Source organism: Gymnoscopelus braueri (genome assembly GCF_963280865.1).
Source record: "Gymnoscopelus braueri genome assembly, chromosome: 1".
NCBI lineage: Eukaryota > Metazoa > Chordata > Actinopteri > Myctophiformes > Myctophidae > Gymnoscopelus > Gymnoscopelus braueri.
This window is the reverse complement of record NC_137603.1, coordinates 36,847,703-36,861,472: the sequence shown is the minus strand read 5'-3', so window position 1 is coordinate 36,861,472 and position 13,770 is coordinate 36,847,703. Positions and strand designations below refer to the sequence as shown.

The window sequence follows — 13,770 nt, the reverse complement described above, 5'->3', positions numbered from 1 at the left end:
ATTGGAGTTCTACCACAAGCTAATGCCACTTCTGCAGATCACCAAGAATTACATTTTCAAAATTGCACTTCTGCAATTTAGCAAAAGAGAGCACAAGAGAGCACAAGGTAATAAAGTGTAACGGGCCTCTCTCTACACAGTAAAATCCTCTGTGTTAACTTGTCCATTTGTAACTCAGAGCGTGTGCAAATGTAACCAAACTGACTACTGTGTGTGTCTGTGTGTAAGCTCTCTCAGCTCAAAGGTGTGAACTAACAAGTGTGGAGCAGATCCTAACACAAAGGGCCATCTCCACACATTATTCAAGAGAAGCTGTGGAGTCCAGCCAGGTTGTGCAGCGAGAGAGAGAGAGAGAGAGAGAGAGAGAGAAAGAGAGAGAGAGAGAGAGGAGGAGGAGAAGAAGAGGGGAGGCGGGGGGTTGTGGGGTGTCGTATTGTGATTTGCCATTTATAATTGGCCGGCGATGCTAGATGGTAGCTGGCCAGAACTTTTTTAAAAACACAATCTGTGCCTGCGGTCGGGGCGATGCATCGCTAATGACAGACAGCCAGCGTGGCATGGAGGCAAAACAGTGCCTGGTGACTACCAGGCCTACGCTCACAAATATGCTGAGGATCAGAGCTGAGGCACACCAATCTCCTAGTAGAAAATGAAACGGAATCTAATCAGTCTATATTATATTATCTGACGTAAACGGAAATAAAGAAAGAGCACTATATTTGTGTGTGTGTGTGTGTGTGTGTGTGTGTGTGTGTGTGTGTGTGTGTGTGTGCGCGCGCGCGTGCGTGCGTGCGTGCATGCGGGTAGGGGAGGGCAGGACCCAGCAGCCGAGTCGCAACCCCCCCCCCCCCCCCCCCCCCACACACACACAAACACATTTTTTCCCCCTTTTTAAATAAAAAAAAGTGCCCACCATCTCCCTTCTCCTCCCCCTCTCCCCCCTTCTCCTCCCCCTCTCCCCCCCTTCTCCTCCCCACTCCGATGCCTCCTCCATAAACAATGAAAAGTTAATGAAGAGGTAACTTAATGATGTAATGAATATGGCGGTGCCCAAGGTCAAAGCCGGCTGTAGTCTGGGGCTGGGCAGAGGACAAGAGCTGATGATAAGACAGGGGTTTTATATGCCTCTGCCTCTGCCTCTGTGTGTGTGTGTGTGTGTGTGTGTGTGTGTGTGTGTGTGTGTGTGTGTGTGTGTGTGTGTGTGTGTGTGTGTGTGTGTGTGTGTGTGTGTGTGTGTGTGTGTGTGTGTGTGTGTGTGTGTGTGTGTGTGTGTGTGCGTGCGTGCGTGCGCGTGTGTGTGTGTGTTGGGGGGGGCTCTCTCTAACTCTGTTAATTCATGTGTTTGGATGGAGGTGGACTCAATCTGTATGCATGTAGGGCTTTTATTTGCCTGTGTTTTATTTGTTGTCTGGCATAGGCAGAGCCATCCCTGATTGTGTATTGTAGTCGGATGAAATACAGTGGATGTGGCTGAGTGTGTTTGTGTGAAGGGAAATGTACGGCAGGTGTGTTCGGCCGTTTGGATGTGTTCAGTGGGTGTATGGATGTGTGTGTTTGTGTGTGTGTGTGTGTGTGTGTGTGTGTGTGTGTGTGTGTGTGTGTGTGTGTGTGTGTGTGTGTGTGTGTGTGTGTGTGTGTGTGTGTGTGTGTGTGTGTGTGTGTGTGTGAGTGAGAGAGAGAGAGAGGGGGTGTAAGCGTATAGGTGATAAGCATATGTCTGTGAAAAAACTCTTTTATGTGTATGCCCCTCTGTGTGTGCTCACATGTGTATGTTAACATGCATGCTTTCGTGTGTGTGTGTGTGTGTGTGTGTGTGTGTGTGTGTGTGTGTGTGTGTGTGTGTGTGTGTGTGTGTGTGTGTGTGTGTGTGTCTGACAGCACAGAGGCTTGTTCTGATGTTGGAGCTGGTGATTAAATATTGAGAGGGTTTGAATGACACAGAAGAGAGTTTGGCGGAGCCAGGTACGATCGATAGAGTTCTGGTGCATGGCCACTACAGCTACTTGTTGGGCTTGAGTGCACTTGGGAGTGTGTGTGTGTGTGTGTGTGTGTGTGTGTGTGTGTGTGTGTGTGTGTGTGTGTGTGTGTGTGTGTGTGTGTGTGTGTGTGTGTGTGTGTGTGTGTGTGTGTGTGTGTGTGTGTGTGTGTGTGTGTGCAGCTCTTTAGTAAATACAAAATAAAATGTCAGGTCAAGATACCAATTTCATCCAATCATGAGAGAGAACTCATACAGGATACCAGATATGATTAAACAAATAAATGAGGAGACAAAATTGGAACTTGAGCACAGGTTGATAAATGATCGTAGGGTTCTCTCATTGGCTGAAATTTGTAAGCCAGCTGTTCCCCCCCCCCCCTTTTTTTTCCCTGTTTACTAAAAGGCTGGAGAGACAGGGAGACCTGTGTTACTGAACAACCAATTTATAGCAATACTATCAGAATGTAGAGCTAAAAACAAACAAACAAACACAACACTTTTTGTTTTAACCACAAAAAGAAATATCACTTACAGCACCTTCAACTCCAAAGAGACTCTTGAGTGAAATTAACACTGAGGATTTTGCTGTGTATGTGTGTGCGTTCTTTTGTGTTCATGTTTATTTATTGTGTGCTCGCACGTGTGTGCGCGTGTGCAGGCAACAAATGTGTGTCTATCCACCCATACTTGTGGGCATACTAGCATATGCACGTGTGTCGATGTATGAATGTGGATACTAAATGCCATCGTAGTCCATCTGCTTAATGTGTGTGTTTGCCTGTATTCATGTGGTCCAGGGACATGACCTGGACGTATAGTGGTTCCGATTTCATCGCCGTCAGCTGTCTGGGTCCGAGAGAGGAGACCGGAGGGTGGGGGAGGAGAACATATATATAGTAAAGGAGAAGAGAGGAGAGACAGTGAGGAGAGGAGAGGAGAGAGCAGCGGAGGGGGGGGGGCGGACAAGAGAGGAAGTGGGGGGGGGGGGGGGTTGTGGGGAGGAGAGTGCTTAATGCGCGGGCGGCCGGCAGCCAGGTGCTCCCCAGTGTTCGATCTGTTTGGCCTCCGCCAAGCTAAAGAAGTGTCTACACCTCCACTACGAGCGCACTATCGCCTCAGACACCACAACCTGCTGAGGAGCGAAGGAGGGAGGGAGGGAGAGAGAGAGAGAGAGAGGTAGAGGGAGGGGAGGGAGGGAGTTGAGGAAGGGGAGGGTAAGAAGCAGTGGTGGAAAAAGTACTCAAATGTTTTACTTAAGTAAAAGTATCAATGCTGCGTCGCTACGCATTGTGAGCTTAAGTACAGTACTTGAGTAAAAAGTTACTTTACACCACTGGTAAGAAGGGACGGAGAATGAGACGGTGGTCAGTGTTGATATGCTAGCGTGGCCGTGTAGCGCCGTACAGTCACATCACAGCGTGGAGTAAAAATCCTTTGTGTTTATTTAACTCTGAGCGTGTGCAAATGTATCCGAATTTATCCGAATGGACCCGTAGGCTACGGGTTCATTCGGTTACACTTGTACAAGCTCAGAGTTACCTATCGATAAAGTAACACTGACGATTTTTACTCCGTACCATTAACTCTCTTGCAGCTACTGTATACACATGACGCTCCATCAACTTTGAGGTAAATATACGGTGTGAGCTTGTCGCTTTCTGTCCGGTTCAAATGGTTTAGCAGATTCATCCTCCTCCTCACTTTTACCCATAGGGGGAAATTGGAATGTTTTTGCATATGCGTTTCACATTATGATATCACCAATGAACACATTGCACACCTTTTCTTTAAATTTGTTTTTTAGGCAGCAGTGGTAAAAGATTCCATCTCCCCAATATACTGTACCTACTAAGTCAAAGTTGACAAAGCAAAGCCGCCCAAAAAAATAAAAAATAAATAAAAAATCTTATTTTTTTCATTTATCCATTGAACACACATTTGCTGTTTAGGGGAAAGCACTTGTGGGGTTTTTCCCCTTTCATTTTAACCACTTAAACCCTATATTTCGTTGACTGGTGTCCCCTAGGGGTCTGCTACCTGAGGACTGGCTTTTCTTGCCAAATGTCCTCACCCATCACCTATTTTCGCAGAATATTCACCTTATGATATGCCCAGAATAAGGATGCTAGGGTTCATGTGGTAAAGCTATCTTCACTAATTTCTATGTGGTCACTGAGGAAAGCTACAGTAGCAGTGGCTAAAGCATTCAACAGAATTGGATTGACAACGTCAGAAACGGGTCCTTTCAACGAGATAACGTGTCTCGTGAAATAACAAACTAATACAATCGATACAATTCCTCTTTAGCCTTTGTGTGTTTCATATCTGATCTGCTTAGAACGGTCTAGATCCGTGACATAAATCATCTGCCACATTGTAAATGTTGTCTGAGACTGGGTCGAACTCAATGAGGCCATACGTTTAACAAGACCCTTGTCGAACCAACAGCCACTGGCCAAACCTTTAAATTCTTTAAGCAAGCTATTCAACAGATGAATCCCAGTTAATACTACTGTAGTCTTAACACTGCCTGAACATTCCCTATTTGATTTTACATTACTAGTTATAATTAGTCTACTGTTTTAGTGTAAAATCAAAATGCACAAACAGCTTTCCATGTTAGTTGCTATGGTCGATAAATTGATGTGCACCTCGGGCCTATATGCTGGTGCTCAATAAGGAAAACAAGGAAAATCTGGGAAAATATTTGCATCTTATTTTTTTTTTCTTTAAGATGTATTTTGGGCATTTTATGCTTTATTTCAGATAGCAGAGAGAGTAGAGACATGGGAGTCGGATTCCAACTTGGGTCCTCCTTTCATACTTGTCTGTTCACTAGCTGAGCCACCAGGCACCTCCATTTGCAGCTGTATTCAGAAAAAGAATGGACTCAACTAATAGTATTTGTATTTGAGTATTAGTCATCAAAACCTTTTTTTAAATAAAGGGGTTAGCTGAACATCAACCATAACCTTTAAATATACTGAATCCAATACTGACTCTTCTGGACTTGATGATAAGGTCAAACACAAATGAGTTCAAACCAACTCTTGTTAACAGTTGATCTAACTTTAGATCACAGACAATTGGTATTAACATTTCTTTATGTCATATTTTCCCAAAGACAGAACAAAGACTAAGACACTATAATGGTACTGTAGGTACAAAAAACAAATCTGGTTTGTATTTTGCAACAGTAGAGTAAAGTGGACCATGACTTATTTCTCATTACCCGTCCCGTCAGGTGAAATGAGGCATTGGTCATCTTTGAAATGTGGAGAGCATTTGAACCTCTGCAGCCTTTTTTTCCCCAGCACTCATATATTTAGTGGACAGTGGCTGTCCACTAAATATATGAGTATATATAGTAGTATATTGGTCTGACAGGTTTTCTGCTGTAAAATATTTCTTTTCTCTTTTTTTGCATTATTGCAAGTTTTATAAAGTTATGGCATTTCAAGAGTATATCAACCCCAAGAAAATAATTCATGATCTCATCCACTGCAGGTGTGGTAACACTTTATTTACATTGCACTGTAACGCTTTTGAAGGAAAATATGAGTGTGATAGAAAGGTGATGCACCAATCCTTTATTGTAATCTTCATAAGTGAGAATGAGAGTCTGATGCGACTCTTACGAAACAGATCATTAGTATGGTGATGATTATTATTAGTCATGAAGTTGCCTCAGAAAGTGTTAGTACATTATGTATAATATCATAGCACATAGGCCTATTGTTTTATCTATACATTTTGGTGCACTTGTAATGATTGTTTGTTATACTCATTTAAATGATTCAGGAATCTCATTTTAAGAAAACATATCTTTGTCTGCGTAACAAGTCCGACCTAAAACTTCAGGAGGAGATCAGGTATGCTTTTAAGTCAGTGATCACTTACTTGAAATGTGTCTTGCATTTAATATCCAAAGCTGGAGTTTCAAACAGTCAGAAAAAAACAAAACAAAACAAAACATCTGACGTATAAGTAGAGGGACTTTTGATAGATTGATTGAATACTTTATTAGTCAGAAATATAAACAGCACATGGTACAGTAAGACATTAAAGCTAAAAGGATAACACAAAAAAAGTCCTGGGGACTTGAATTCATTGTGGTCCTAACACACTGACACAGATTAAAAACGTTACAAATGCATTCATGTTGCTGGTGTAACCTGGGAATGCCATGCTATCCAACTACACAACACAGCTCTATAAGTGTGGCTCCCTGGTGACCAAGATATCAAATAATGCCCCAGAGTAAATGAGGCTGTAGAATGTAACTTTTCATTTGATGCTCTATGATAAATTCATGAAAAGAAGGGCTCCGCTGACTTTCAATTGTATTGATCAAACTTTGGAAATGCAGGCAGCGTTATAGCGCGCATCGACATGGGGTTTTGATACAGTACAGTATGAGCTGATAATTTCTGCTTTGCCCGTAGCCTGCCAGTAACTCTGCATCTGCAGAGTGCGGTGTTAACTCTGGGTCATTTTGACCAAGTGTAAACACTCAATCTCCCCATCAAATTCCATTAAAGTGCGTATGAACACAAACACATACTCCAAAAAGAAGCCCCCAAGCAGCGGCGTTAAACAAGTGCTCTCATTTAGACATAAATAGTGTGATCTTACTCCCATAAATCATGTGGAGAATGTACATTTGGCCCAGGCCAAAGGCCTCAGGTTCGCACCCCCGTTCTGTAAACAGGTTCGACTTCAACACTCAATTCCAACGTGTGTCTGTTTGTGCGTGTGTGCAGATGTGTGCGTATGTGCGTAGTTAGTGTGCTTGATTCATTTTAAAAACTCTTGCCGTAATCAAAAACAATAACCGCTCAGAGCGTAAACTCTTCCAAAAGTGCACACATACACACATACACATACACACACACGTGCACCCGTGCATGCACACACATACACACCACTCTCTTGAAGTATGAAATAATATTCTGTGTGTGGGCCCCGGCCGAACGCTGAGAACGCAAACATTTCACAATAAAGTTGTTTAAATAAAGGCCTTGGCATAGATGGCTGGGAGATAGGACATGCTGCGTTAATTACAAGCGGCCGTTAAAATAAACCGCCGGTATAAAATATGACTCGCTCTCCCATTCTCGGGGATTTGAACCTATAAAATGTCAGCGAGGTGTGTGTACCTCAGATGTGCTGTTTGGAGACCAAACACAACAGCCGGCCCTCTGATATGGAGGGAGAGAGAGAGAGAGAGAGAAAGAGAGAGAGATGGAGGGAGATGAGGGAAAAAATTGTGAGATTCACGAAGAAAAAACACAACAGAAGTCTACAATCAACAAAGAAAGCAGTGTTTACTCTGCATTTAAAGACTTTCACATTCTTCTCGCCCCCCTGCCCCTGCCCCCTGCCCCCCCGCCCTACCATTGCGTGGCATTAACCGAGAGGGAAAATAGCCCAGTTAAGCACCCGGTTTATTATTCTTCAAACTCTGTGTGAAAAGTAATATGCTTTAAAGGCACAGTAAACCTATTGGTGTTGCCACAGCTCTGACTCCCTTTCGCTCTTTCTCCCTGTCTCCGTGTTCCCCTCTGTGTGTGTGTGTGTGTGTGTGTGTGTGTGTGTGTGTGTGTGTGTGTGTGTGTGTGTGTGTGTGTGTGTGTGTGTGTGTGTGTGTGTGTGTGTGTGTGTGTGTGTGTGCGTGCGTGCGTGCGTGCGTGCGTGCGTGCGTGCGTGCGTGTGTGTGTGAGTAAAGTTACATTAGAGCGAGGGAGGGGAGGAAGGAGGAGAGAGAAATGGATTATTTTTCCTGAAGCATGGACTTAAGTTTCTTCTTTCTGCTGCTGGGTGGCCCACTCCCCTTTAGCCGTGTTAACATAAGAATAGAGGGGTGGCCTTTTTTTTCTTTTTTCCTTCTTTTTTTTTTGGTGGGGGGGGTGTTAGGGAAGAGGCGCGGAGGAGAGGTAGCTGGTTTAAATTATTCCGCGCCTCCGCTGCTGCATAGCAGGAGCTGTTGTTATCCACTTAGGACATCAGGCGATTCTTTCCTTCCCCCTCTCTCTCATTCTGTCTTGTTCTCTCTCTCTCTCTCTCTCTCTCTCTCTCTCTCTCTCTCTCTCTCTCTTTCAACTCTGTAGGCGTCTGTAGTAAGGGTCTTTTGTACCAGTGTTGTAATGCCTGCCTCAGCCAGGGCACACCTCAGGCCTGTCTCCATGTCCTCTGAGCGGTACGGATGACAATAGGCTTACACTTTACACAGAGGGGGATGAATATTTTTCTATGTATATCTTTAATGCCCCCCCGCCCCCCCACCCCGAAATAGCTTTTATTCCTTTATACTGAAAAAAAAAACCAACGATAAAATAAAATAAACAAAAAGTACACTTCCGCGGCAAAAGCTGCATATCTGAATAAAACACTCGGTGGCTTTATTCAGTGGTTCGGTTTAAAAGTGTTTTTGTTTGTAAGCTCACTGGGCTCGTGGCCCGCCTCAGTGCAACACTCTGCTAGTAATTTACAGCCAGATTTTCAGTCTGGATAGCAGCACGGTGAAATCTAAATATTAAACTTTGACTTACCTTAACATGGGCCGCACTCCAGGCCTGGTGACGAGCTTAGTGACGCCGGAGGGCCTAGATAAGGAATGCAGTTAGGGGGAGTTGTTTGTATACATTCTGCCTGCGCCTTGGAGAGCAGCGACGGTGGTTGAGCGCAGCTTAAAGACATCTGGATGCGATGAAATGCCATTTGTCTAAACAATCAAGAGCCTTACCAAAGCCACCCAACGCGCGGGCCGTGCTTTTAGCACTGTACGTACTTGTGCAATGCCTCAACAGAAAGCATTATTGACAAATATTTCATTGCGACAGCATCGAGAGATCTCCAAGATGAGATAGATGTTTTTTCCCCCCTCTGTCTCTCTGCAACGTTCCTGTCTCTGTAAACATAAAGCATTGGTGATGGCTGTGCATTCTGAGGATGGATTAGGTTCAGTGGAGTTCATTTTGTGCAAAGGGGTGGGGGGTGGGGTTCATAAATGAGAGAGAAACATATAACCATATTGACAGTATTATGAAAATACCTAAATTATATTCATAAATGCGGTCAAAATGAATCCTGGGAGTCCTCATCGAAAGACATAATAATCAACAGACTAGATTTGACGCAAAGAAAAAGAAAAGGCTTGTTGAGGTAGTTGTGTAAATCTCCCAAACAGCTATATTTCTATAATGCACACCACTTTCTATCTTTACAATCTTTAGTGATTTCAAAATTGCTTCACTATGAATGCAAGAGTGATGAAATCATGTGAACATAGAAATTAAGAAAACTTACAAATACAAAAGAAAGAGCTTACGGCAAAGCTAAGGACATGTTGTGTGCAAGAAATAACACACCTATAGATTTATCTTCTTAATTCCATTTGAAGAAATTGCCCAGGCGATGGAGGACGGAAACGGGTGCTTCGACTGTGTCAGTATAGTGGGGGTAGACAGACATGACTGGGATAATAAGCGTCATGGAATCTAATCAGATTTATAAGAGGAATTGATTGTTGTGAGGCAGCCGGTGCAGGAGTGGGGTTGACAATAAGCTGAAATTTAAGTGTTAATTTTTATGCTAATCCGCTGGCATCTCCGTGTGATGCAATTTGGTCCCCCCTCGCACCGCAGATATGAAATTGTCCTGCTCACAGAGAAAATGTCAGCTTGCCAGACCCTGAAAGCTTGTAATTTATTAGGTATGTTTCTATTAGTATGTGTCACAGTTGTTAGGGAGCCACATGCTCACGCAGGCACACCACTCTACCACAATCCTCTCTCTCTCTCTCTCTCTCTCTCTCTCTCTCTCTCTCTCTCTCTCTCTCTCTCTCTCTCTCTCTCTCTCTCTCTTTCTCTCTCTCCCTCATTCTTTCTCTCTCTCACACTCTCCATCACTCTGTCTTCATCCTCTATTCCCCATTTTTTTCTGTCTCGCCACCACATCTTTAGCGTGCATGTACACACGCGTGCATGTGCACACACACACACTCGCATGCACACGTGCACACGCACACATGCACGCGTGCACACGCACACACAACTGTGCTCCATGCTTGTGCCTTAAGATGGTCTCGGCTCAGTGGTTGCTGCACCGGGGCCTTAATGTATTATCATATATCGGGTGGTCCTTGCCCCCTGGACAAAAGGCTATTTAATACAATTTAATGACATTCCCGAGCATGAGAGAAGGAGGGGGCGATAGGAAGAGAGGGATAGAGAGAGAGAATGAGGGAGGGAGGGAGGGAGAGAGGGAAGGAAGAAAGGAAAGGCAGAGAGGCCCAGATTAAAATAGCATCTGTGTTTCTCATGGCTCACCCAAGCAAACATTTCAGTGTAAGATGCGTGACTTTCTCCCCTCTCTCTCTCTCTCTCTCTCTCTCTCTCTCTCTCTCTTTCTCTCTCTCTCAAAACAAGTGAGAAGCTAATGGGAGAGAGAATGATAGATGAGGGGTAGGAGGGAAGACTCAATATCTGGGTAGACAACTGAAATGGATTTCTATCCATACTGTACCCTGCACTTCTGGCTAACCTGTTACTGAGCAGAAATACTGAGACCAATGTCCAATGCACTGATCAGTTTCATTAATGATGTCATCAAGAAGGGACACTGAATATGGCAAAGGGGGAAGATTACCATATGCTATTTATGGATTTTCTCTATATTTGACTGCTTGTAATTATTGCTCTGCTCTGCAGTATTAGCTGTACAGTATCTCTATTCTGCTGTAGTCTACTCGATTCTATTATGTTGTGCTAGATTCTATTCTATTCTATTCTATTCTATTCTATTCTATTCTATTCTCAGAGTTCTATCCTTTTTGTGTTTAAACATTGCTAAGGTCTAGTTGCTCCGTTCAGACGGCTGGTGTGTTGAGTGCTAGCAGAAAGCTAAACTGTACTCAGTGGAACTAGCAACACAGTGAAAGGTTTGGATGCAATTCACATATAGGTCAATTAAATGCAACAACATCTGCTCTCTCCCTACCATTTGCATATAGCATTCATATGTTAATGATGTCCCTTGTTTTTTTTTTTGCTGTGCATGTGTGTGCGCACGCATGTGTGTGTGTGTCTGTGTGTATGTGCATGCGTGTGCACGTGCGTTAGCATGTGTGTTTGTGCATACGTGTGCATTTGTGTTTGTGCGTGCGCCTGTGTGTTTGTGCACCCTGTTTGTTTCTCTGTGTATTCCCCCCCATACTTCCTCCCCTCCTCCCAGTTTCTTTGTATCACCAAACAAAACAAAAAAGAGATGCACAAAATCTGGATTCATAGTTCCCTTCCGTAAAACCGGATACGCCCGTCCTATTTTCACTTCCTCTCTCGCCAGGCGATTAAAGGGGAGGCAGACTGGCAGCATGGCTGTTCAAATGGCTGTGCCCCTGATTTTGACAAGAGCCCCTTTAACAGCAGAGAAGGCGAGGCCCTATCTCTTCCCCAAGCAGCTTAATGCCTTATAAATCAATGATGACACAGATGGACTAGCGATAATCTATTTAGAATGCCTCACAGCAAATACTGTTGTGCAGATGATTAGACAGCCAGTTATTTTAACTCGGAATCTTAAACTCTGTCCTCCGACAACCCTTAACGCTCGTCAGATTTTACGGCGGCGATTTAGGATTCAGTGGTTTTAGTTTTTGTTCTTCTCAAATGTTGGAGAAGGGAAATGTGCCAAATTGGTATGCATACGTGTGTGTGTGTGTGTGTGTGTGTGTGTGTGTGTGTGTGTGTGTGTGTGTGTTTAGTGGAATGGACAGCTTGAAGGACAAAAGGCATAAGGGGTTGCCAGTGTCTGTGCCAAGGCCATAATGACAAGGCATGTTTCCTTAAAGGAACGGGAGTCATACAGCACCCTTTAACACAACGGAGTCTTGAGGCCATGCGTGTACTAGTTACTATGTGTGTGTGTGTGTGTGTGTGTGTGTGTGTGTGTGTGTGTGTGTGTGTGTGTGTGTGTGTGTGTGTGTGTGTGTGTGTGTGTGTGTGTGTGTGTGTGTGTGTGTGTGTGTGTGTGTGTGTGCGCGTGTGTGCCTGTGTGTGCCTGTGTGTGCATGTGTGCGTGCACAATTTGGACAAGCATGTACGGTATGTGCGCTGTATCAAGGCAGGGACATGAAGGGAGGGTGGGGGTAAGGTGGGGTGGAGTGGGGGGCGGTTAATAGTAAATCCAGGGTCTCGGCCCCCTTTTCATGGTCGATGGGTCTCGATTTAGTGAGGAAGAGGAGGAGGAGGAGTGCGAAAATGAAGTGGAGGTTGTCAGACGTGGCAGCGGCTCGGAGGCCCTGATAAATATAAGCCCTTATTGATCGGCTGAAAATGAAAGATCCCCGAGTGGCGTGCAGTATTTAGCTTCTTGTCTGCCGCGTGTCAGCGGTGGCCTTGCCTGGCAGGATAGATTTTCAGCTGTGCCTCCGGGCAGCGCAGCGCGCCGGCTTTGATTTCATCTTTAACCTTTTTCGGCTTCGTTCCCTTGACCTCTGCTGCCGCGTCGCCCGGCGCGTACCTCGCTGAATTTGTTACGTTTTTTTTTTCCTATCTCTCTCTCTTGACATCAGCCTCTCCTCTGCCCCCCCCCCTGTATTCCCTCCTCTCTCCTCCACTTTCTTTCCTCCTTCTCTCCTGCCTCTCTTTCCTCTGTCATCTATCCCCATATCACTGCTGGCCTGTATGAATCTTTGTGTGAATTTTATGGCCAATCTTCTTACCCAAGGGTTCTCAAACCTTTCCATGCCAAGGACCACCAAATAGCCATAGCCTCTGGCTGGGGCCCCCCTATTGTGAAATAGGTTTAAAAAAAGAAAAGTTAAATCCGCTTTTTTAACTATTTTTTGATTTTTTACTTTTATGTTTTTTATTTATTTAAATGAAAAATAAAATGACAATAATGACATGCCCAAAATAGAGACACCAGGTTGAAAGGTGTTCCACTGGCAGAATAATAATTTTCCAATTGGGCCGCTTGGCGCCCCCCCTGACGTCTTTAGCCCACACTTTGAAAACCTGTTGAAAAGCTATTCTAACCGCCACTGTTCTCCTCTCCCCACCCCACCCCACCCCACACCCCGGTCCTTCTAGGTGGCCGCCCCAGTGAGCAGTAGTCATCCGGCGCTGTTGGTGACAGTCCTAACAGACAGGCTACAATCCAGTATGCCTTTAGTGTGTTAAGGTAAGAACCCACTGAACACAAACACAATCACACATCTACTCACAATCAATAATCACTTACCCCTGAGCTCCAAAGGCATACCCGTCCTCCGCTTGAAACATTTAGACACACACACGCACACACACACACACACACACACACACACACACACACACACACACACACACACACACACACACACACACACACACACACACACACACACACACACACACACACACACACACACACACTGTGCGTACACACAGATGTACACTACATATGCACGCACGGCACGGAAACATGCAGACATGCACCCCCGCACTCCACTCGCCAACTGTTTGTCATTCACTCACCATTTATTCTTATCCCCAAAGGCTCTGCACACGCACTCGCACACACAAACAAACACACACACACACACACACACACACACACACACACACACACACACACACACACACACACACACACACACACACACACACACACACACACAGAGAGAGAGAGAGGCACACGCATGCAGCTAATGTGGCGTGCGTGCGCGCGCGTGTGTGTGCAGACAGAACTTGTTACAATCTGCATTGTGATAATCTATGATAATCATCCGCCACATGCCACCTAAAAAC

The 13,770-nt window shown here is 44.7% G+C and overlaps 1 long non-coding RNA gene across 2 annotated transcripts in view; it reads left to right on the top strand.

Moving 5' to 3' along the window:
- Positions 1-13,148, top strand: part of LOC308085501 — an 87,820-nt gene extending 74,672 nt beyond the window's left edge. For both annotated transcript variants that reach the window (XR_013933178.1, XR_013933179.1), the window contains exon 4: positions 13,072-13,148. This is a non-coding gene — a long non-coding RNA (uncharacterized lncRNA). The remainder of the gene's footprint in view (positions 1-13,071) is intronic.
- The last annotated feature ends 622 nt before the right edge of the window (positions 13,149-13,770 follow it).